At 36.6% G+C, this 25058-nt stretch overlaps 1 long non-coding RNA gene across 1 annotated transcript in view; it reads right to left on the bottom strand.

Annotated features, from left to right (window-relative positions):
- Positions 1 to 5818: 5818 nt before the first annotated feature.
- The window catches only part of LOC139588387 (uncharacterized), a 25157-nt gene continuing 5917 nt past the window's right edge, over positions 5819 to 25058 (bottom strand). Inside the window, exons 2-3 of the long non-coding RNA XR_011678664.1 lie at positions 14244 to 14321; positions 5819 to 12206 (exon numbers count right to left, since the gene is read on the bottom strand). This is a non-coding gene — a long non-coding RNA (uncharacterized lncRNA). The remainder of the gene's footprint in view (positions 12207 to 14243; positions 14322 to 25058) is intronic.

Raw genomic sequence — 25058 nt, 5'->3', positions numbered from 1 at the left:
AAATGTGCCTCCAGCATTCCCTGCTCTCCTCTGGAGGTGGCAGCAGGTCCCAGCTACCCACCAGTTTATGCTCAGGCTGTGCAGGAGCTCTTCAGTGGTACAGGGAACTACTTTAAAGATATTTCCAGAGTGAATGCTAATTGACTAATTCCATAAGCTTTTGAGACAGTTTTCAGCATTAGTTTTTTAATTTGGGCTGACACTCAGAAATTCTTCCCTGAACTGCATATGATGACACTTTGGTAAATGTATTTTTTTTTTTTTTACGTGACCATGCTTCCTTTCCAAGCCAAACACATAACAGAAATAATTTCAACTTCCAACTTCTGCCTTACAAAACTGCAGTGGCTGTGAAAGGTGAAGTGACATTACAGCTCCTGTCTATTTTGAATTTCTTGGCATGTTTTTATTTTTGCTTTTTTTTTTTTTCATTTGGTCTGCATGATCTCTGAAATGTTGAGCAAAATTGCATTATCTGTTGCACCACAGTACATATATATTGTTGTTCCCAAAGGTTTACTTATAACATTCACAGCATCATTTATTTTTTTCCTTTACCCCTATTGTCATTTCTGTACAGATTTAATACAACAGAAACATGGCTTCCACTGGGAGCTACAGGTAGAGCAGTTACAAAGTTCTCTATAATTGGTGTCTACCATGGCTGCTCACAGTAAGGTATGTAAATCACAGCAAGGACCCACAACCCCTAAAGGCATGAATATTTTTTTTTTCATTCAGTGCAGAGTATAACTTCAGAATCTTAGTAATAGTCCCCTCCACATCAGGGATCTCCTTACCAGGAAAAGTCAAGGTCTAGAAATGGCCATGTCAACTTTGCAATTTAAATCCTACTGTTAAAGATGGTTTGGTAGGTATTACAGTAAGTCAATGCATTGTAGGCAATATTAATTTTTAGGATGCATTTCCACTTCATAGTCCTGCAAATCCATCTGCTTCTGTTTATATTCACTGTAGTATTCCATCAAAATACAGATTTGAATATTTATTTACTTTTCCTTTAACAACTCTTTAATTTAAAATGAAATGAGATGTTGTCAGGGTTTCATTCTAAAAATGGAGTAATAATTCCACTGATTTTCTAGTGATGTATTTTAGTTAAATCTGTCTTCAAGTGATTAAATGTGAAGTTATTAAATCTGTTTCCTTTAAAATAGTATTGCAAGTGCAAGAATTTTTAGCCTAAATTCAATAAGTCAAGTTCTGTCTTATCATTTTTTACTTCTCCCACAAATCTTGCTCTTATGGGTCATATACACCAGTTTATGCACTATCTATTAGGTAGATGAATGAATCCTTAAAACATAGTCATTTTCTACTTCTGTTATAGAGAAAAGGTTTCCTAAGCTAAAATCCTCACTCACATTTCCAACTTAATTCAAGAACTTCCTGATGCCCAAGTTTCAGGAAGAGCACAAGGGGCAAAAAAGCCAAACCAGAACAACAAAACCTCCCCACAACAACAGCAAAAAAAAGAGGATAAATGTTTTTGAAAAACAGTTGAATCTAATTCTTCTGCTACCCTTACCAGTGAGAATTCTGAAAAAGAAAAATCTATTTTGAGAGAGATTTTGATTGGGCAGATAGCCACCTCGGACTGAATCTTAATCTTATATAATAACATTTCTTATTCTACCTCCAGCCCTTACTACCCAATCTACTTATTCAGGAAAGCTAAGCTCAGCATAATATGTAGGTGGTTTTCACTGAGCGCCTGTCTTTCTTTATATTTTTAATTTTATTTTTCAGCATAAGAAGGAAATGCATACTATCCACACACAATATAGTATTGCATGTACCTACATGCATATACATTCACAGTCATGCTCAGGAACACACACAGAGGCTCTTGAAGAAAACCAGGTGTTTCTTAACCACACAGTGTTGGTGAGGCAGTGTACCTTAAGCCTGTTTTGCAATGTGCTATTTTTCCTTTGGACTCTAACTCCTGCTCTGTGCTGCTTGTTGGTGCATGCAGCATTGCTAAGGCTGCAAGGACACGGCTGGAGCACCCTGGACTGGGACAGCCTTTGGCTCACCATGCCTCTCAAGGCTTCAAGGAAGCAGGGATGCAGTAGACAGACTCCCAGGAGGACCCTGGTGAGGAGATAAAGGTGACTTAAAGCCTCCTCTTACAAAAAGCTTGGGGCCTTGCACATTCCAAGGGTACAGAACGTTACCAGCCACTAATGCAGCCCAAGCTTAGTAAATTATTTTCCCATCAACTACAAAAGGCACCTACTCATCCCTGTTTTTCATCTCTCTACCAGTTAGACAAGTCAAAGAACAGAAATGGTAGTAAATGCATACTATCCACACACAATATAGTATTGCATGTACCTCCAGGCATATACATACACAGTCATGCTCAGGAACACACACAGAGGCTCTTGAAGAACTATCTAGGACCAATTCGGTGGTTCAGGGTCTCTCTTCTCCGTCATCTTAGAGGTAAATATGGGCTATAATCACTCATGTGTCATTCATAGCTAAATTTGTTACCAGCAGAAACATCACGCAATTGAAATTTTGCCCAGCCCTAGTCAATGAACTATGTCTTCAGGTAAGAGATAGCTGTGTCTGGTAGAGACAGGCAGCTGTGGAAACCCCCTTCCTCTATGAAACATGTGACAGAGTGTACAGATTACTACTCTTACATAAAATGATGTAAATAAACTGATTTCTTTGCTTGAAAAATGTTGTCTGGAAAGGTCAGCAAAATGTGTTCAGATCCTAATAGATGTGTGCAGCTCCTGATCTTGATAGATTTTCAGTGTTGCAGAATTTTACAATTAATTTGTTTACTATTGATAGAACTTGCTTAAGGTTTCTGCAGTCTTTTAAAGGGCTTTAAAAACATGAAAACTATGATTATTTTACTTTGGTTATTCAAAATCAAGCTTTTCAAGTAAAATTCCTACTCTCATTTGAGGCCCCAAATCGTAAAAATCCAGGGCCTGGAATACTTATTGCTTCCTGCAGTATGAACCCCAAAGCAGAGTTAAGAGTACCTGATTTTCAAAGTGATTCAAGCCTTCTAATTGCAGGTTAGTTTTTGAGTAGTTAGGAGTCCAAAGGCTTTCTGTGGGTTGAAGCAATATTTGTCTGGAAAAAAATATTAGGGAATGGGCATAAAAAGAAATAAGCATTATAAAAATTTTGCATCAATTGCTTATGTCAGATGAGTTATGAGATGGAACACTCATTTGAGAAGGACATAAGAATCACATAAAGCTAAAGTTAAAACTAAAACTAAACTAGAATGGGTTTGCTTGTGGGTTGGGGTTCTGCAACCTCCCCCCTCTAAGCTCTGTATGCTTAATTTCAGTTACTGGAACTGTGTTTTCTACCTACTTTTTATGGCCTTTTTTATAAAAGGTAGCTGGTACTCACAAAAAATTTTGGGACCGTTCAAAACTTTTCACAGTTAATTAGTAACGCATGTAGCAAAACACCCGCCCTACCTCTGGGCCTTTGGGGTTGCCCTGGTTCACTTGTAACTGATTTATTTTTTAAGGTTTTCTGGCACACCTCCACCCCAGCTGCTTCCAAGAAATTTCAGCCCAGCGTCAGCTGGGAAAGATCAACTTCACATGCTGACATACAGAGGCAGCCTTAGGAATACTGGGGCCTCTGGTGGGAGGCGTCAATGGGAATCTTTGCTCTTTTTGCTGATCTGGGGATATAGTATCTGCCACCATACAGAGCCTTTTTTAGCATTTTCCTTGAAAGAACACTCACCTGATTATTGCACTGTGTTTTTTCCTCAATGAGAAACAGCAATGTTATTTTTACCAGATTTGTGGCTCATTGCATAGGTCTGAATGGCGGATGGCTTTTGCAGGCACCCAAACCCTTTGTTAATAGCTGCTGAGATGCCAAAACAAACGTGCTATTTTGTAGTCTGGTTAAATTCTACAGAATACAAAAGAGGATAGAGAATGATTCTCATATTTTTCCTTGTGTCTGAGTAAAGGCTTATTCTGCAAGTCTACAGTTGAAACTGACAGTCAAAAATTCTACCCCTCTTCCCAGAGATATATGGTTTTGGTGATTATTTTTATTCAGAACTCACCCCCAAAAAATTTTGACTATGTTCCCTCCTTCATTTTTCTTCCTCTTAGATTGCAGATTAATTTTGTCCCCAGGCTGCCATTTTGTTACCTTCTATAATTTCCAAGGGTATCTGAACCAAGGGCATCTAAACCAAAAGCATCTTGTCATTGATGCAAAGCACAATTTTTAAAAAATTATATCTAATTAGGTCCATTAATAAACAAAGAAAACATCTATAATTATAATGTATAGCACCTGATTCTACTTAAATTTAAAGTACACAAAGCCACTCACTCTAAGATATAGGCTGGCAGTGAAACCTACCTCTGGGCAGACACCTTTCCCAATTTGTGTAGTGAGCTGAATGAGGGATTGCCATCCATTAGTCATGGTTTGATCCAAAGGTAAGAGGATCCAACAGGAAATTCTGTGATTCTTTCTTTTCTTTCCAAACTTCAACAACATTTCTCAACATATAAATAGTTTCAGAACAGCAATAAAAAATTTAATTTTTTTCAGAAGTGGAGGCAATAACAGTATAAAGTAGAATGACAGTTTTAGCACAATGAAGAAAAATGGGCGTTGCTAGAACAGACCTTTGATTAAAACAATATTCTTGATTTGTTTTTTTTGTTTTCCACAGTTAGATAAGCTGAACAAGATGGTCTCAATTTAGGTCTGCAAGATTACTCATTTTAAAACTGTTATTTTATTTTTGCCTGTGTTCAGATACCTATTGCAAGAGAATACTTCCAACCTGCACAGAGACTGTATCTTGTTAGGATAACAGACTTGGTGTGTTCCATTCAGCTTAGCACCATTAAGCTTCCAGGTCTAGCATTTGCTGTCTGCCACCAGGATTAATATCTTAGTATTTTCTTCCTAGTCTATGGTTACATTTCAAGAATTAAATGATCATTCAGAAAGTTGGCTTCAGTTTATGAGCTGTTAAACCTAAAAGAGATATGGTACATCAAAATGAAAAGAAAGAGTTGAAGTGATAATCATTAATGTTAACTTTGTCCTTAAAGTCTTTATCACTTGACGTAAAATGTTCACTCATTCCTGTTACAATAATTTCACTCATTTAAAAACATAATTTTTTATGGAGGACCCAGAGGATATCTTTGTATTGTTTTGTCTTTTGTGAGAAGATGCACTGAGAAGTCTGGAGACAGAAATCTTGAATTTGCATCCCTGGGATGTCTGGCACTGACAGGTGAAGTGAAACTGTCCCCACACTGCCCCAGACCTAGGGCTGGATGTGGAGGCTGAAGGACAGTTTAGCTCTTGTGCCCTTTAATTTTTTTCCTCCATTATTAAGGATCATCAAGGAAGGGGAGTGATAGGATCAAATGAACTGAACTGGTTTGGCTGTGTAGATACCAATTCTCTGGGATCCTGGCAGAAACCAGTACCTGCCTTCACACTCACAAAGAAACATCTGATGAGGGCAGAAATTCCCAAGCAACTTCAGGCTTGACTGGGCTAGCTAGGCCAATTGGTAAGCTCTTTCCCAAACTGACTTTTTCTTTCTAAAAAGATTTCTTACCCAGGAATCTTATATAAGAATTTCATTTGCAATTATGAGCTTTCCCATGTATGTTCAAAAAGCTCAAATCCACATTTATTCTTGCTAAATTATAAAAAATGTGCTAATAATTGTCTAATGCTAATAGGTGTCACTAGCAGCATTGCCTCTTATTGTGATGTGTCTCCCCCTCTGCTTATATTAAATGTATTTTTTTTCTTTTTCTATCATTTTAACTTTTATTCACCGAGTATTTGGCATTCACGTCCAAAGTTCAGGCAAATATAACAATCATTTGAGAAATACTCACTAGACAAGTATTCATGCACTCTTGTATCACCTGACATATGGTGAACAAGCTGATGAATGACTCAGGATTTAAATGGTAATTACCATTCATCATTATAATAGACTTGCTAATTCATAAATTCTTGGTAAGCCAATTTTCTATAAAAAGGTTAATAATAAGAGTGGAAAAGAAGGAAAAAATAGCCCTAGTGTGATAAAAAATGTAAAAGCTAGAATATCTTCGCTGCCACACATCCCTTTTAATGATTGAGTAATTTTGCACCAAAGTGCTTGCTTATTGACTCAATACCCCTTGCAGTACTAGGGGCTCTGATGGAAACAGGGGAAGACAGAAAAATCCAACCAAACTGTTACAGACAGAGGCTGAGGTGTGTCAGACAAAGACAAAGGAGCCACGGCACTCACACATGGCAAAGGCAGGCAGGATGCCACCCACCCAATTCCTTGTTTTCGAGTACTTTGAGGCAATGGTTTACAAGCAACTGAGGGACAAGAGGAACATAAAATAAAAGAAGTGATGCATGGAACCTTGTTGCCCTTCCCTCTCTCCACTGATGTGGTTGTGCAGGCCACAAGTTCAAGAGAATGAAGTAGTCAAGTTAAAAGTTAAGGCTTTGATCATTTTAGCCTTCACTTGGAACCATGCAGGAAAACTTGCCCTTTCAATCTGTTGTACATTGGGTATCAGGGTGATTGGACAGATGTTGGGCATTCAGGAATAAAGGATTTGTATGGGAAAAAAATCCAACCCATAGCTATTGTGCACTATGTAACACCATACTGGGATTATGAAAAATACAAAAATTTACTGCAATATACTGTATGTTCAGGAAAGTTTATAATGTGGGTAATCTTACTGACTGCTTTCCTGCAACTCACTGTGCAACAGAATATGAAATGCCTGCCAAGCTAGACTCTCTTGTGCATGCCTTTTCCCTTTCTGTCTTTGCACACATACATTATAAAATCTCAGAACTGTACATTTAAAAATGGATGTTAAACCCAGACTGTACCTCAAATTCATGGGAGCTTTTTGAAACAAACAAAAGTTTCAAATATTTTTAGACCTCCAGATTTTTTTTAGACCAGCTTATAAAACACAGAAACAAGGATGTAAAGCATTAAAATGTGCTATGCACGAGGACTGGATTTCAGAGTGTGTTTCCATTTGAAACTTTGTATAATTTGCAGAAACTCTTTTCAGTTGTACTGATTATAAAAACTAGGCAGTGTGGAGATTATAAGAGACACAATGAGAGGGTATCTATATAATAGTAACTGCTTATAAAGCAAAACATAAACCATACAACATAACTTCAAAACAAAAGAAAAAATACAGAAATAGGGAAATTAAGACATTTTTGTTCTAAAGAGCAAAGATTCAGGTCTAATATTATAATGCAACTACTTTTCAAGCAATGTTATTAAGCTAAATACAAAGTTCCAGAATAAAGCATGTCTGCTATATTGCAGAAATGATCAAAGTCATTTAAAGTGGCAGTAAAAAAAATTTATTACTGGTTTTCAGAAAGTGAATATATCAAGCCTTTATATATTTGCATGACTTTTGTTCTAGTTCTCATTTCTGCTAAGCCAAAAGCTTGAAACATATATTATGCAATTTTTAACAAGTATCACTGCATTTTTTTGTTTTCCTAGGGATACAAAGCATAGCAAAAGTCAGGTTTTGGGTCAGCTGCAATGGGGAGTTAAATTGGAATAAAGTGAATCAAAATGCTTATGCTCAGCCAACTGCATAATCAAAGGATAAAGGTTCCACTGAACAATTTAGTATCTGACTTTTCTAACTAACCTTTTTATCATAAATCAAAATATTTCATTTTATTGTTAAAAGTTAGTTTTAGCATTGGGGATAAAGAGAAAGGAAGAGAACAGCACAGGTAGCCATGGGCAGCATATACCAGTGAGGTCACACATCCAGAGAATGCTGTGGTATCACAATAAACACAACAATAAAGCTCTAGCGGATTGGGAAGTCACGAGATGACAGGAAGGTATCTTTGGACTAAGTTGTTTTGCACCATACTTATTTCACTTAATTATTGTATGAAAAATACAATTTTTGATTTCCAGGAAGAATACGTCGTCCCCTTGATATTTTAGAAAGCTCAGTTTATTGAAGATTTTCTATCACTGAATAAGAGCATTATAGGGTTTTAGTTTACATCCCATTTCAGAGTTGAGTGGCTGTAGCTGAAGAGTGGATTATAGAAACAATGCCTTGACATTAGTACAGAAATGCACATGGTTGCCTTTAGATGTTTGAAAACCTCCTTTAAAGGGATTCATTTTCTCACTTTACTGTTTTCAGGGTTAAGTTCTAGAATTTGCCAAATATTTTCCAGAGGTTGAATGCTTGAAACTCTCATGAATTTACTACTAAACATAAGCTATTGAATTTGATGGAAGATGAATGTAAATGTTTGGCATCAGAGCCTGTTTCGGTCTTATGGAAATTTTGAGAAATGAATGTGGAGTTGTGTGATTTTAGGAATATTTGAGGGTTTATATCACAGCTTTTCCTATGCTTTCACTGTAGGATTGTATATTGCTTTTGATGTCTGGGTTTTTTTTTTTTTTCTTTTAACAGATGTATATTCCTCTTTGTAATAAGGTTCTCTACTTACTGATATTTTGGAAGGAGAGATTATCATGAGTATTTCTATCTGTGGAAATAGTTCTTTTTTTGCTCCACAGAGGGTGAATCAGTGTTTTGCCCTTTTTCATCGCCTTCAGAAAACATTATCTTTATGCCACTGTATAAATCTGTAATTACTTTTTCTAAAGTGTGTGCAGCCTTGCCCCAAAAAGGCTAAAATAGGACAAGAATAGTCACGTGAAAGGTGATGATGGTGACCACAGGAAGGGAACATTTCCATATAGCGGAGGCAGGCCAGAGAAGAGCAGTCACAGAGGAAGAGGGTACTCCATGTCACAAATGGCATGGTGAAAGCCAACACAGAGCAATTGATGACCATGAGTTGTATGACAAGAATTTAAAAAATCAAGTGGAAATTTAAAAGACTACAAGAAATATTCTCTTATTCAATGAATGGTTGAAACTCTTGAAATGAATGACCATGAAATCTGAACCATAGTGGTGTACCTACTGCCTTCTGCTCAGAAAATCCCCCAGCCATGAACTGCAATACAAGGAAAAGTTACCAAAACTGTTTTCACTATATCCATGTCTCTTTAATATTTACAATTATTCATTGACACCATAACACAGCCTTGGAAAAACTTCTTTTGGAGGTTTGTTTGGTGGTTGCTCCTAACTTTAGTCCTAACATTTGGTTTCTTGTATTCTTAACTGGTTTCTTTTTTACTGGCAGAGTCTTCTGGCTCCTTAAAGTGTCTTTGGGGAAGTGAAAGAGCCATGTGGAACATTTTTGGGCAACACAAGCATACGATATAATGCAAGCTGTATAATACAATATTGGTGTTTCTCCTCATGTTTGTCTTTTATTAAGATGTGCCTGCTCAATGCTGATGTGTACATTTCTTGGAGAACTACCATGAAACTTTGCAAAAACTGCCAGCCTCACACCTTAGTCAATTGGTTTTGAAAGAAAGTATTTTTGGCTTTGATATTTTTGGGTTAAGCATGCACCTTTCATTTCAAAAAGGAAAGTAGTGCAGAACCAAAATCTCTGTCTGCAAATAAGCAACCATTTGCAGGCACACCTTGATTATTTCTGAGATAGAAGTCTTCCAGTGAGGTTTTCTTCTTGCTCAAGGTCAGATAACTTTCACAGTACTCATAACATCTGCAAGATTTACTATCAGTTGTAAAAGTAGCTGTGAAATATAGTTTTATTCTTGACATCTGGAAGAGAGCTTGGTGTTGTAACTGGTCTATAAATTATAAAAGTAAATATACATGCATGAATACTTTGAGGCATAATGCATGTACTAAACACACAGTATATGTACCATCAAGTATTTCAGAAATATCTAATATGTTCTGAAATATAATTTCTGCTTTTTTCCCTCACCCCATAAACTGAGGAAATGTCTCTGGAGTCATGTATCTATACTCAAGGTTTAGTCATGTGCTACCAAATCATCTGCATGAGGACACACAAAGGCATCCACAGCATAAGCCAGCTGCTCTGTGGATCTATAGCCATAGACAACAGTATTTGTGGCTGGTTTGCCATTCCTGCCTTGCCTCTTTTCTTTACTCCCATGCAGATTTGTGAGGAACCCAGGCTTCTCCAGATTATTTACACATCAGTCAGGATTTTTAAGCCAGCATGAAAGGTAAAGGGAACAAACCAGGCTGAGTGGAAGATTGGCCAAGCTGAGTTTTCTCATGGATTAGAGGGGAAACAGCCAAGCTAGCCACAGGTGTGAATGTAGCTCATGATAAGGGGTGTGAACCCTCAAATGACAGCTGTGTTCTCTTTTTCTTCACAGCAGCACAGGTTAGATGCAAATGGAAATTTCAGAAGAAAAGCCATTTTAGAGACATGGTTTTCTTGGCAGTCTTGGGATATCTGTTTGGTTAGAAAATTATACAGCAATGAAATTACTTTAATACAGAAATATTCTTACTACATTTTTTCTCTTTCTGATATGATTTTAAGTATGCAATGGTTATTCCCTTGGAGTGTAAGTCTGTAAGTATATTACTGTAAGTATATTACAGGGTTTGGCTGACAAAAATGCTTCAGCAAATATTTCAACTTGCTCTTTCACTCTTCATCTTGGCCTTGAACACTGAGTTCACAGTCCACATTGTGTGATCAGTCTTGGGCTTAATTCATTCACAGGTAAAAAGAAATTTCAATGCAGGACTTGAGCAGAGAAGCAGTTCTTTGCAGAGTAGCTATACATTCCTGCATATACCTGAATAGATACCTGATGTTATCAAGTTACATATTCATGTAGATCTCAAGGTTCTGTATGTAGAGTCATGTTCTGTGAGGGCACTTTCATAGTTTGGGGCACTCAGCCTCATTCTCAAGGGTTGATTGTGCCGAGTGTTCCTTCCTGAAAAATGAAATTGCTGTTTTCCCCCTGATAAAGGCCCTTTGTGCTCCTAATAGCATGGTAAATCTGAAGGAAAGAGAACCTCCTAGCTCTTCAGAGAACATACATTGCATAAAGCTCTATAATAGGTTCTTCAAAGAACTTATTTGTGCCAAATTCTCCAGCTCTTCCTCAGGTGATTTGTTGTGTTTGACTCTCATGACAGCTAAGGAGTCAAAACTCAGATTCTGTCTCACTAAGCCAGTTTCAATCCATCTCATGAAGCTCAAGAGCTTCTCTCTGTTTTCTTGCAACATAAAGAAATGTACCTAATGCTACACAATGCTTTGATTTTTGAAGCCTGTCCAAACAACCATTTCAACACAGGAAGTGTCTGATAATAATACAGGATTTGAAAACCAGCCTGTACACAATTTAATTCAGAATATCTGGTAATCAGATCAGGTGTTATTAGGAGATATGGCTCCAGTGAAGACTGAGCCCTGAGGGATGTACGTGTGATTGTCTGGGTTAGTTTAGATGTTGCTGCAGTTATCTTGCAGTTACCAGTGAACCACAGAACAATAGAATATCCAAAAGGATCACAGAGTCCAGTTCCTGGCCCTGCACAGGACAACTCTAAGAATCCCATCATGTATCTGAGAGTGTTGTCCAAACACTTCTTGAACTCTGTCAGGCTTGGTGCTGTGACCACTTCCCTGGAGTGACTGTTCCAGTGCCCAAGCACCCTCTGGGAAATGATGATTTTCTTAATATCCAACCTAAACCTCCTTTGACACAGTTTCATGTCCTTTCCTTGGGTCCTGTCACTGGTTACCAGAGAGAACAGATCAGTGCCTGCCTGTTTTCCCTTGGGAAGAAGCTGTAGATTCATCCTCAGTCTCCTCCAGGCTGAACAAACCAAGTGACCTCAGCTGCTCCTCATATCCACCTCCCCTACACCATTCACCATCTTCAAGAACAGTTATGTTCTCCTCCTTTTTTTTTTGCTTGTTATGAACTACAAATCTTCCCACAAAAAGATGTGTGGAACCATCAACAACACCATTAAATCTTCACTAGCAGAGGTATTGAAAATAATTTTAAAAATAGTTCTGGGAAAAATAAACACAATCTAGTAAGTTTTCTCCATTTTCTTCAGCCTTGTTCTCAAACATCTCCAAACACTTTGCAGACATGATCTCAGCATCAGCATATACCTAATTCATCATCTCATAGAAGGGGAACAAAGAATTGAGCAAGAATCCCATCTTGTTTGAAGTGCTGGTCCCTGTAACAAAAAAAAAAATGAGGGTTATAATATTCACTACCTTTGAAAATAAGTCTGTTCTTAGGTGATATGACTAGCATCATCAAGAACAGTTAAATATATAAGCATGTGTTTCAATTTGAGCCTTGAGGAGCTTGAATAGACCAAATTCTCAAGGTCCTAGAGTATCTAAATCTATGTCCTGTTGGAGGCACCTGGCCTCCTGCTGTTGTCTGTAGCATGAGTAAATCTCAGTGCCTCAAGATAAACACAGCCTCAGGCATCTGCTCCTGCATTAACTGGACCAAGCTGTTTACTAGTTAGGACAGCTCATTTGCAGTAGGCAACACCATAATTGATCCACGGCCAGATAACACTACAACTTCTGTGAAGGACTCAGAATAAGTCATATAGATGTCAGCAACTTAAACAAGCATCTGAAAGATCCAAACTTTACATGATAGTCCTGACCCACAGACTGTTTCAGTCATTTGGTCCAAAACCATGCACAGAAAACTCAGAGTTTATATGGAAGGAGAGAAGAATGAAGGCAAGTTTCTTCACATGTGTTGTTCACAGAGCTTAACAAAGTTTCTTGTGCCTCCTCTTCCTTTTCTGAGAGCAGTAAACAAAGCAATCTCATGGAGATGTATTAGAACCAAGCAAAGCTTCTTCTGGACCCCATCAACATAAAACATACAGAAATCCCAGAAGTCTGCAAAGTTATTTCAGGGGCTGGAAATAATCTTCCTGTGGTGGTGCAGGTATAGGAATAAAATGTTCTGTGAATATTTTATGTAGCTGTATATTTTGAGAGAAATTTGAGATCACCCACAAAGGAGGAATATCTCTTACGAGGTAGAGCTGAATGATTTTGCTTAAAATTAATAAATAAGAAATGAAAGAGCAGCTTGTTTCTCTAAAATCCAAGTTGTAAAATATATTTGTTTACATTTTTAAAAAATTTTGTTTATTGGTCTTTTGGTGTTTTATGTTCTTAGATGACTACAAGGATTTAAACTGAATTTTTAGTTTTGGTTCAGTAAGATTTGAAAAAGAGCTTTAGTAATCACAGTGCCAACTCAAACTTACTTCCTACTAAAGAGCAAGCCAAAGGAATGCTTAGCTTTTCTGGTTTAAATTCTTCATTAAAAAGTAAAAGTTTAAATTGGCAGGAAAACTGCTGTTTAAACTGCTAGTATACTAACATCAGAGAAAGCTGAGTTTTAGCCCTTGGTACTCTGCCAGGTACTGTATTACATATAAGCAAGATAAAGAGAGAAATAAAGACAAAAAAATGATGGGATAAGATAATTTTTATTTAGCCTGTGATACACTAATGGATTTAATGTTAAGAAATAAAAGTTTATGAAGTACCTCTTGAGGCCACAACCAATACACTTTAAAAATGTGTTGATTTGCACTAGCCAGCAAATCCAAAAAATGGTAACATATAACTGCAAAGCAGTCTTGTTTGGCAAATGATTGGCATATGTTTCTCAAGAAATATCCTTATAACTGACTTACAGCTCTGCTTATGAGTAATAGGTCTTTTGCTCATGAGTGAAATAATTATGCACAGTATTGCACCACTTAGTTCTCTTAAAAGTTACAGCATCAGGGGCCTGATGTTGTAGTTTGGTATTTCAAGTGTAAGCACTTAGTTTTCACATTTAATGTCTCAGCCACTCTGGATCCTAGCCACCTAAAACTTGGCAGGCTAATTTGTCTGCCCAGATGATTTTTTTAATAGTTTAAGATTAGTAAGTCCTTTTCTGTACAATAGCCAAAAAAATTTGTTTGGAGCCAGTTATATAGTATTTTCTTTACTAGCAGCAATTATAAAATTATTCTGTTAAAAATCAAAAAGGGAAAGTCTGCTACTTGTCTCCAGTTTTTGCAGACTAAAGCACATAGGATTTTTAAGCAAAAAAACCACCACCCCATAGACAAACAATGAAAATTAAATATTGGACCTTGAGACAAATAAATTCTCCAGCAGACTTTACCAGTTACACTTTACCTAAGCAACCAGAGTGGCCAGGAGAAAACACTTACCAGAATTTTAAAACCAGCTTTCTGCTCTTGCAGCACAGCGTGTCAGTCTTGCTCTTTGCAGCGCCTCTCACACATCACCTGTGGGGAGAGACAGCCATGCCCAAAGTGGTGCGGCCAGCGTGCCACCAGCAACCATCAAAACTTCTCACAAGCTACTGTGCACTCTTATCAGCCATCTTTTGAAGAACCTTTATAAATTATCTGACTCTGGGGACCTAATATGTTAACTTCATGGTCCAGCACTATACTGTGCTGGGAATTAAGAAGATCGAATTTTCCTGTGGGCCTCAAGATGTCGGTACGAAAAATTGTCTCTAATGTCAGCTGTTCCTTTGCCTGAATAGTCAGAATGGGCCAACTCAAAATATTCTAGACTATCACCAGTCCCTGGAGTGTCTGATATTTTCATTTGAATTAAAAAGAACAAAAAAAGCGCCTCCTTCTTTGTTCTTCAGCAGGCAAATCATGCAGATTTAGAACACGGGCATTTTTAATAGACTGGATTAAGAGGAGGATCCTAATCCAACTGAAGCTCATAATAGCACTTACAGTCAGAGAAATGCACATCACTGATCCTTTAATTCACTGAAAAATTTAGACAATATGCATTACTTGGATTCAAAACTGAAACAATGAAAGTTTCAGTGGCTTCTGCATGTTTAAAAAAACTCTGAGCTACAAAATATTCAGTTTTGCTTAGAGAATTTTTTAAGATCGCTTTTCTAAACAAAACTGAATTTAAATTTGGAGTGTTGCTTCAAATTGAATAAAGCAAACCACTGCAATTAGAATACATCTAAGTGAATATTTTGACTGGAAAAAAAAGAATGTTTTTCTTCTCTGATCAAACAGTAAAAATACAACATGATTTCATAAGTTCTTTTCATTAACTCATATGTACATTTTTTCATGATCATAATTTAAAACAAACAAAAAAATTATTCCTGCTTTCATTGATGTTAAGGCTTTTCCACAGATTTCATGGTCAGGCACTAATGAATAGCATCTTTTCAGAGTCCATTACACTGTTAATTCACTGTCCTGTGCATACAATAATGTTCTCCCTTCATATAGGTTCATATTGTCTAAAAAAATATGCCCATTTTTGCTTTCTTTCTTTAACTGTGTTTTATTTTGAGATGCATATGATATAAAAAAAAATTGACTAAGCATTATAATTCTTACTACTTTGGAAAAAAAGTTTGTCATCAGGCAAATATAGCCTTCTGTGTTTTCACCATGTTGCCATGTTGTTGGTGCAGCTTTCCATATGGAACAGAATTCCAGCCAATTCTGAAGTCTTGCACTCGAGACAGCATTACTGCAGCAATATTAATGTCATCATCTCTTTCCATGTGCAAAATATCTAAGCAATGTATTTAGTAACTGCATTGCAGACTTCAGTGTTGGAGTCCTTCTTACTTTCCTATCTTGAATGTAAAAGCCTTCTATTAGGAAAAGAGGATCTCAAAGAGGAATGAGATTAGAATGCAATCATCTGGTTCAGAGCATTATGCCATGATTTTAGCAGCATGCTAGAAACTCCCTCTGCTCCCGGGCTTAATGAAATTTGAACTTATTATATGGTTCAGCACAGCTTTTGGAAGACAACCAATAAGTATGGGAAGCTTCCTGTTGAAACAAGGGGCTTGTTTGCCAGGATTTGACTCTCTCGAGGAAAGCTAGCTGCAGGCCCAGATCTTTTCTTCTCATTGGATACAGAACAGCTACACACAGAGCAGTATTTACTGGTTATAGCAGCCTGTGACAGAGCTGTATCTTTCCAGAATGCTCTAACTAGAGAATACCCAGTAATGACTGCAGTATACCCACTCAAAGGTGCTTTGCCACTACATAATACAGGATTCAAGAAGGGACATTTGATGGCTGCAGTGCATTTAAAAGTGGCAATCCACCTATTGAGTAAAAATCACATACTATACCTTTCTAGGTGTTACTTTATGTGAAATTACAATATGAAGATATCCTGGAATGAAGAAAGAAACGGTTGTACCTACACACAACTGCTTGTTCTATTTTTCAGGCTAACAGCTTAGCTGTAACATTTGTGCATTAGCTAAATAACATCTCAAGGGGAGCTGGAGATAGAACCTTGATGTGTCCTGATTGTACGTGTGTGAGTTTGTGCTCTCAAAGGATGGTCCTTAAAAAACTCCCTGCTGGAAGCTATTGTGCATATTGCAAAAGGACCGTTGCTAAGTGCCAATTGAGCTGGTACTGTATACTTGCCATTTTAAAAGAAGATTTCATACCACTTGATTATGTTAAATAGAAATGTTTGAAATTTAAACTGAATTACATCAAAATGGCACAGTAGTTATATGTCTAAAGAGCTGCTGCTACTCACTCTCGTAACTAATGTCAACCCCTTCTGGTAGACAGTTTTATGTGAAATCATGGTAGAGTATATTACAGGTGAAGTTTAGAGAGCCTTGATATAAAAAATGTCATAAATAAATACTACCTTAAAACCAGGCCAGTGTTTGTAGTAACAAGCAAAAACTCCTTTACAGTAAAGTACTGTCCTTAGCCAAAAAGATATACCATTTTTTAATGTCAGAACTTCATCTTCAGCCTTTAGGCTACTCTAAGGTGTCAGAATTTTTTCTGTGCAGATGATAGCTATTTGGGGAACTTGGTGTACTCTTTTAATAAAAACTAGATATATACTTATATATCTAGATTGTATTAAATTACCTCAAGACCAGATTATGAAGAAAAAAAAGAAAGAATAATATTAACAATATATAATCAACATTAGGGTCTGTCTAGAATCAGAAATCCAACGTCTTTAGATGGTAGAGGAGAAGTGCATGCTAAAAAAACAAAATGAAACTAGATGAGCACCTAGTCTGTATGTACAAATCTGGTTTTTTTATGATCAATATTACAATATTACAGAGAAGTAGTAACTGCCTTTAAAAAGCTACTTAAGGATTTATGAATTTGAGAGATATTTGTTAAGTAGCTCTGGGGGAGGAAACAAAAGGAAAGCTCAGTACAAATTTTACTCGTTACAAAACATATACTTTTAAGTTTTCATTTTGGATTTTTGTTTTTGTTTATTTCTAAAAGAAAAGAATTGGGCAAGCTAAATACTTTTTTAATTACTTCAATACATACCAGACAAATCTGAGAGGGAGGGATTGCCTGAGGTTTTTTCAAGATCTTTACATTTCAGGTGTGGTCTGGAAATTCTAAAATGCTATTTTTCACTTAGGGAAATAAGACAGAAAAAAATCATTGAAACTGCTCAGATAACACTCTAGGGACACAAAATATGTTATTACCTGTGCTGGAGTATTATTTTATTTTACACTGTAATTAAATGCTCAGTTGTCCCTCCTCCCCAGACAATCTGATTTTATCCTTGGAAGGCAACAGATAATTTCTATATCAAAAGCACAGTGGCACTTTCATGCATTGTCACTCAGTTTCCTGTGATGTCACCTGAACAAGATGGTTAATAGGTTGTGATGGAAATGATAACCAGTTTCATCAGCAAAAAGTTCTCATGTGCCAGGATGAATTCCATGATCCACTAGAAGTTGCAACACACACAATTACATTGTTGTGCTTTTTTTCTCTTCCTAGAAGCTGGGCTATACACTTTGACATGTCTCTTTGTCTCCTGGGCTCAAGCCTGGTTTCCAGTGGCGGTGCCTGACCTACTTGTATGTCCTATGAAAAGATTGAGATCTCAGGCTGCCTGTTTTGTTACAAAATTAAAATCTACTGTGCTTCATGGAGCTGAAGATCAACTCCTTTTGGAATAGATTGCCATGGTATTCTTCATTTTGATTTGTTATCTACAGACTCAATACCGTTAAGATTTCACTGTTAAGATCCCATTGCAGTTTTAGCTTGAAATGCATTTTGAAATTTATCTCTTACTTGACTTCTGATAAAGCACAAAATTATTTACTGTGAGTTAAATGTTGCTTTTGACTGGGGTCTAGTGTAATCAGTTCATCCACAGGATGAAGAAAGAAGTGTGGCAAAGTTTCTGTGACGCTGGAGACAGTATTGAAGTGGTGGCACAGCAGCCCAGGTTGGAATAACTCACTCCCCTTACTGGTTACTCCTGAGGTCTTGTTTTGTAGCAGAGTCCTTCTTATTCAAGCTGTCAATGGAATGAGCACACTGCAGCCCTTATGTGACCTCCTGCATGAACAAATCCCAAGTGAAGGTGCAAAGGGATCCTCCAAATTCTGATCTGGATGGAATGAAAGACACCTGACACAGGGATGTTGACATCCTGGGGTCAGAATACTATCTGACTTCTTCTTTGGTTTGTTTTGGGGTTTTTTGTTTGTTTAATAGTAGAAATTTTACCATACCAGGAAAAAAAATCTAAATATTCAGGGTCTAACTTTTTATAGCTTTACTTTCCTTCTTTTAATTTATTAAGTATTCAAGAAATTACTAAAATCTTCCTATTCTTTGGGCCATTGCAAGACTGTTCTTTGTTTCTTATTTTTTGTAGTTTACTTATTTAATTAATTTCTATTTTCTATTCAATTGACAATGTTGCTGATTTAATAAGTAGGCAAAATTCTTTGACTTTCTTTCTCTCTTTCTTTCAGTAGTTCAGGTCCTTTATCTTCAAAGGCTTTTATTCTCCAGTTTTCCTACCATTCTCTTTTGAATGTTTGACCACTAGCTGATTATTCGTTTATTTTATTTTAACCTGAGCAAGAAAAAAACTAGTTTCCTGCAGTTTTCACTCTCCTGTTGGTCTGAGTTAAAAAAAGGAGTGATCATTAAGGTTAAATTTGTGTCAAGGAAAAGTCAGCTACAGTATATATAGCAGTCGTGTTAGAAAAGTACTGTTATGCAATTATGACTGCAAAAAAAGCTCTTTCAGGGATGGAACTATATATACCCCCAAAGAAAATGTCCTTGACTAAGACAGTTTGAATGGTACTCAATCTTACCTTCTATTACCACAACTTCCTTTCAACTTATATTAATGTTTACAGAGCAAATGCTGCATCTATTATAGTAAAGAAGTAAATATGTAAGTGTAAGTATGGACTCATGAATTATACTATAAGTCAGAAAGAGTGTTAGAAACAGAGGACTATGGAGTACATGTGATGTACCTTCTACTGCAACAATAATTTGTTCACTGAAATATTTTTAAATGTGTGGATTTAAAATTATAAAGAAAGTCCTTTTTTTACATTTTGCTTTGAATTTTATGGTGAATTTTATTGCAACATATTTTTTTAAATCAGTCATTTTATTATTCAATTTTTTCAAATTATAATCTTTTACCACTTAATAATAGAGGAGCAGAAGCTTTTTAAGCACATAACAACGGTGACAATTTGATGGAATTCATTTTATGTAATAATTTTATCAAATAATATATTTCTTTTAAAAAATACCATTTATTAAAACATTATCCTCAATTTAGGTAGAATGGTAAAGCAAATGTCATTTTTAAACACACGACCCACCTTTGCTGACAGTGCAGTGCAATCACAACATATTATAGGAAGTGTTGGCATGCTTTGGAACACAGGATGACTCCATCAATAGATTAATAAGCTTACAGATGAGTGCCCAGCATTTTTTAGCTACTCTTTATTCACTTCTCCCTGTGCATCTCCATTGGTTTTAATGAGTTTTCATGTGTTTAACTCAAGACAGGATATGATTCTCAGAACCTGAGTCATGAGGACATACTTGTGTGACATAGATTAAAGCATTCATAGACTCACAAAAAGCAAATTTTGGTCTCTGAATATCTTCAGGACTGATGTACCAGGGAAAGTGTAGTTCTGGAGACAGGGGCTGACATACACCAACATAAAAGCAAACTCAGCATGGATACTTATAGGAAAAATCAGGGCAAATAATCAGAGGCATTCCTTCAGATCTTCAGATGAAGGATGGAATTAAAATTCCTTAAATTCAAGTTCTTCTGTGGATAAGCAAAAGATGCAAAACATACTGAAATACAATGAAGTAATGAGTATAAAAAGCAGCAGGGACTGAACACAACATAAAATGTCTACTTAGATAATTCCAGAAATGGAAATTGAAACTCTTGGTGACAGAAATATTTTTCCCTCACTTTAGCACCTCTCACAAAACTCCCATGAAGTAAGCTTGATGGTAAGACATCAAGCTCATAATACTTCATTTATTGAAGCTATTTGTTATCTCTATAAAGCTTTAATTTTTTTCTAAGAATTAAGGTGTTTACCTGGAAGATGGGTTGCATCTTCCATTCCCAAAAGTCTGGAAAATTCCGCAGTTCAGACTGTAGACTCAGCTAAGCAGAAAAGCATCTGCACCTGCTGATGGTCCAGCTTCCTCTTAGAAATAATATATGTCTGAGTGGGACTGGCTGAGCAGGGACATGAGACATTGCACAGGGGGCAGGAATCTGATCTCATTTAGTCAATGAAAGAACAGAGTATTCTGCACACAAAGCATACACTGCAAGCAGAGATACCTGATGTATGAATGAGCGGCGGGGGGAAAATACCCCACCAACGTAGATTCAGAGGGAAAATTGTGGAAGGTGGGGACAACTGTCTGGCCAGGAGGAAGGTTCAAAGGAATGAGAGGAAGAGAAATGATGGAGAAGGACAGAGAGCATTCCCTTCCTTTCAGCAGCACCATGGTAGCCGGTAAACTACCATCAGCCTCTGGTTCTAGAGGTCCCAACATTTCCTTACCCTTATTTTTAATATGTTTATAAATGGAAGAATCTATAAAAGGCCACTTCCATTTCTTCAGGAAATATTGTAAACAGAAGTCGTCTCCACTTCAGATGAAAATCAGTCCTCCATACCAACTTGCTAAGTATCTGCTTGGGTTAGTACTGGAACAAGTTCATTTCTTGCCAGCATGAGATTAGGCCTTTTCATTTATGAGCACTGACTTGTCAGAAGGCACTGGAAAAGAATCTTATTATACATTTATTAATTTACTATGAAGAAATTCTAAATTTTACTTAATCACAAAGGAAGAGACATGAACAAGTGTGAAATATTGCACATTTTTTTAACTAACCTTAACATTAAAAGGGCCAGACCTTCAGAGGACAAATTCCTTCTTCAGTCAAAATCTGGTCTTCCATTAAAAAAAAAAAAAGTGTTTGATTCAGTTTTCTAGTTTATTTTGCAAAGTTTGTATCAGCCTTTTGCATTCAATGTCTCAGCTGAGCAGCATGGATACCCCCTCATGAACATGCATATTAACAGGTTACCTTGAAGAATTCCAATATTTCTAATACTTGAGATGAATTCCAGCTTTTTTTTTTTTTTTGCCTCTAAAAGATCTGTTCTATAATGATGTTATCACTGTTCCATACTCTTCTCCTAAACAATTTTCCTGCAAGAATTTTGTTGTGGATGCCCTTAATAGTTGACAAGTGTTCCATAAAATACTGCTGTCTCTTTAGAATTTACCATGTTCTTTTCCTGCCTTAACTGCAGACAGAATATAATTCTTTTAGTGTTCTGTATGAATATTCATAAGTGACAAGTACTCTGAGTTCTAAAATATCGGATCGGGAGGTTTTACAATTATTAGATCAGGGCTTTTCTCAGTTGTACCCTGGGATTAAAATGTCTTTATTTCAGTGCAGTAACAGAGGAAGAACACAAGATTACAATAGATTTAACAAAAAGGAGATAACTTTGCATTATTTTTCATTCTTCTTTCAGTCTCCATCACGAGGATGGAGTCATGCTGTGACATTCTTCTCTGGGTATTGGAACATGAGAATGATATACTAGACTTTGAATGTCTCAAGTTTTGTAACATATAATAGCTGAGTTTTACTTCTTTCACCCCGGCATTTTGCATTTTGATAGGCAAGTGCCACTTCACCGCTGAGGCCCTTCTGCTGACCTTTAACACAGCAGGTAGCTTCAGCAGTGCAATTATCACTGTGGCTTGTGGTGTCCTGGAGGAAGTCAGCATGTGCACATGTAGAAACTGGGATATCAAGGATGTAAAAAGCAGAAGAGCACATACCAGGCAAAAGAAGTCATTTGATCATGTCAACCCAGTCAAGCCAAAGTCCAGGTGATGGTTATGTCAGAAATTCTTGCTTAGCCTCCTTCATGCATTTGAGTGAAAACGTCAGAGGCTACGATTAATGTGACCCCATTTTACTTTCTCTTAAACTACTGCCATTTCCAGCTCAGAAAGCTCTGCCTACTGGTTGAATAACAGGAAATCAACATACAGGAATGTGATTTATCTGCTTGATGCATAGTTATTAAGTTTGATCCTGTTTTCCAGTTTCATCACTGAAACTGGAAACCTTACGCGGGTCATTGTTTCCGAATGTGGGTGCCTAAAGCATAAATAAATATCAGGGTGTTCATCCTTATTTTATAGAACTACCTTGTATGAGAAAACCCCCAGGATTTTACCTTCAATAACAAGAGAACACCAATAATACAAGTCTCAGTGAGCTATTACTATACCATGTCCAGCAAAGAGCAATCAGTGTGCACTAATATAAGTAGAAGATGGCCCACCCACAAACAGTTAAGGAAAAGTGACATAAATGTCTCACATACTGTAGTTTTTGCTATTGCAAAACTACAATAACTACATATTACTAGTGCTGAGGAACTGCTCTCAAAATTTGCTTGAACTGAAAATGCTGTTTATGACAGAAGCATATGTGTTATATGATACTTTTGCCTTTGTAAATATAATTCAAAAAGCTTGGAGGTGTCTTCTTTTCTTTAATTAGTAGCACCCTTTAGAAGCACCCTTGATACACCATCTTTGCTTTTGCTTTCCTTATCATCATTATATCTCATTTCTTCACTTGGTGGCTGCTGTTCATCTTCCTAAGTTATATCCCCCCTCCATCTTCTTCCTTTTATCTCTCCAAACAAAAAAAAACCAGAGCTCTGTTCACTGTATTTTTTCTTCCCAAGACAAGTTCATCTTTCTTCAACATACTGCAGGAGAACAGCTTATGCTGATTTTCCTGCTTATGCTGATTTTCCTGCTTAAATATTATTTTTCATAGTTTCTCTGTTTATTTTTCCAAATGTGCTAAGAGACCTCCCAATGAGATCCCTTCTTCCCTCCTCACAATCTTCCCCTTAAGAATCTGAATGTTGCTAATATCTCATGGGTAAAATTCAGCCACTGTGTCCACATCAAGTCAAACTGAATTTACTCCATGCTCTGCAGCTGTTCCATTGTCTCCTTATTACAACACATGATTCTGTTTGTTTTATTTATTTACCATTTCTAAGTACCAGGCTTTCTGGCAAAATGTTGCCAGCTGGAAGTTACATGGAAAATGTTTAGCACAGCTTTAACACATGCTCCAGAGTATGTGTACACTCATTTCATTCTTGGTAAATCAGCATTTAGGGAATATGGGGAAATAGACTGTGAAATGCCATCAGCTCGTCCTGAGCTATGGTGCTATTTAATAAAATCTCTAGCAAATTCAAAATGCAGAAACTCTTCTGAGTCTTTAGTGCATGCATTTTCTCCTCCCTGAGCTATCAATATCAAAAGCATCTTAAGAAACTATGTCAATGAAAAATGAAGGAAAATAAATAGAAAAAAAAAGTAATAGGTATTTCTGATGAATAACTATCATCCCTGACTGTGCTAAATTGCATTTCTAATCTCTTTTTTTTGGCATTTATTAGCACTTACTTTCCTCAGTTAAATAAGAATGACAAGTTATAAATAATGTTTATGCCTTTAGGAGTTTATGTAGAGGATCTTCTGGTTTTCTGTAGCTTTTGCCTCATTCAGAATTAACTAGTCAAGTTTTCTGACAAGGCCTAAAATACAGAAATAAGGAATAAAACTATCAGTATCTTTATGAAGATCCTCAGTTTTGGAGGTATGGGGAGTTACTGCAGAGGGAGTCTCACAGATGCCCTCATCATTGCTTGGCACAACAAGAGTTTAAGTTTCAATGTTTGCTTATCAGTCCCCTTATCAGTCCAACAGAGATTTTCCACAGCACATTACACAAGCCCATTAAGAGTAGACTCATCTTGCTAGACAAACAAGTCCTCACATTTAGGTTGAATTCACACCTGTGAATCACAAAAATACAGGTTTTGGTACCAACCTCAATTTTGAACACTTTTACAGGCACCGCTACATTTCATGTATCCATCATTAAGACTTGGAAACAAACAGGAGAAAAGCATAAAAGACTTGTGAATATCAAGATCTTTCCACTACTAATTTCCACTTGATTTTTCTGAATTTTCTGGATTGCTATATAATATATACGGATTTTTGATAATGATGAACTATGATGTAGTTCTACTTCTTCTTCAGAAGGAAGAGTCATTTCCATAGCATTTCTCAGTAATAACACTGTCCACCAGCATCCATTCAGACAAGAACACAGCTGATTATTTGTGATAGTTTGGATCCTCACTGTTGATACAAATCTGAATAAAAATTGAAATATATGTCATTCACCTATGTACTGGGGATTAAAGTCCACTACAGTCCAAATCTGTAAGTCTAAATAAGAAAAGGAATTAAAATAAATGTAATATATTAATTTTTAGAGCTATCTCAATATAGGTGTGATGCATCACTTCAACTGAAATGATATTTACAATTCATATTTTTCTTCTTCCCTCTCTCCAGCCTTCCTCAACATTGACTCCAGTGATTTAAGGAAGATTATAGAAGAGCAATATGGAGCCGAAGAACTGAGGAAGAAAACAAAACATGGAGTGTTTCAAATGTGTATAAGCCAAACATGGCCACTCTAACACACAAACTAATTTTTAGCTACCTATATAATGATCA

This window comes from Agelaius tricolor, unplaced genomic scaffold (assembly GCF_023055355.1).
Source record: "Agelaius tricolor isolate 1412-34295 unplaced genomic scaffold, bAgeTri1.0.p SCAF_3, whole genome shotgun sequence".
NCBI classification, from domain to species: Eukaryota; Metazoa; Chordata; class Aves; order Passeriformes; family Icteridae; genus Agelaius; species Agelaius tricolor.
Note: the sequence above shows the minus strand (reverse complement) of the source record. Positions and strands in the feature narration are given on the sequence as shown.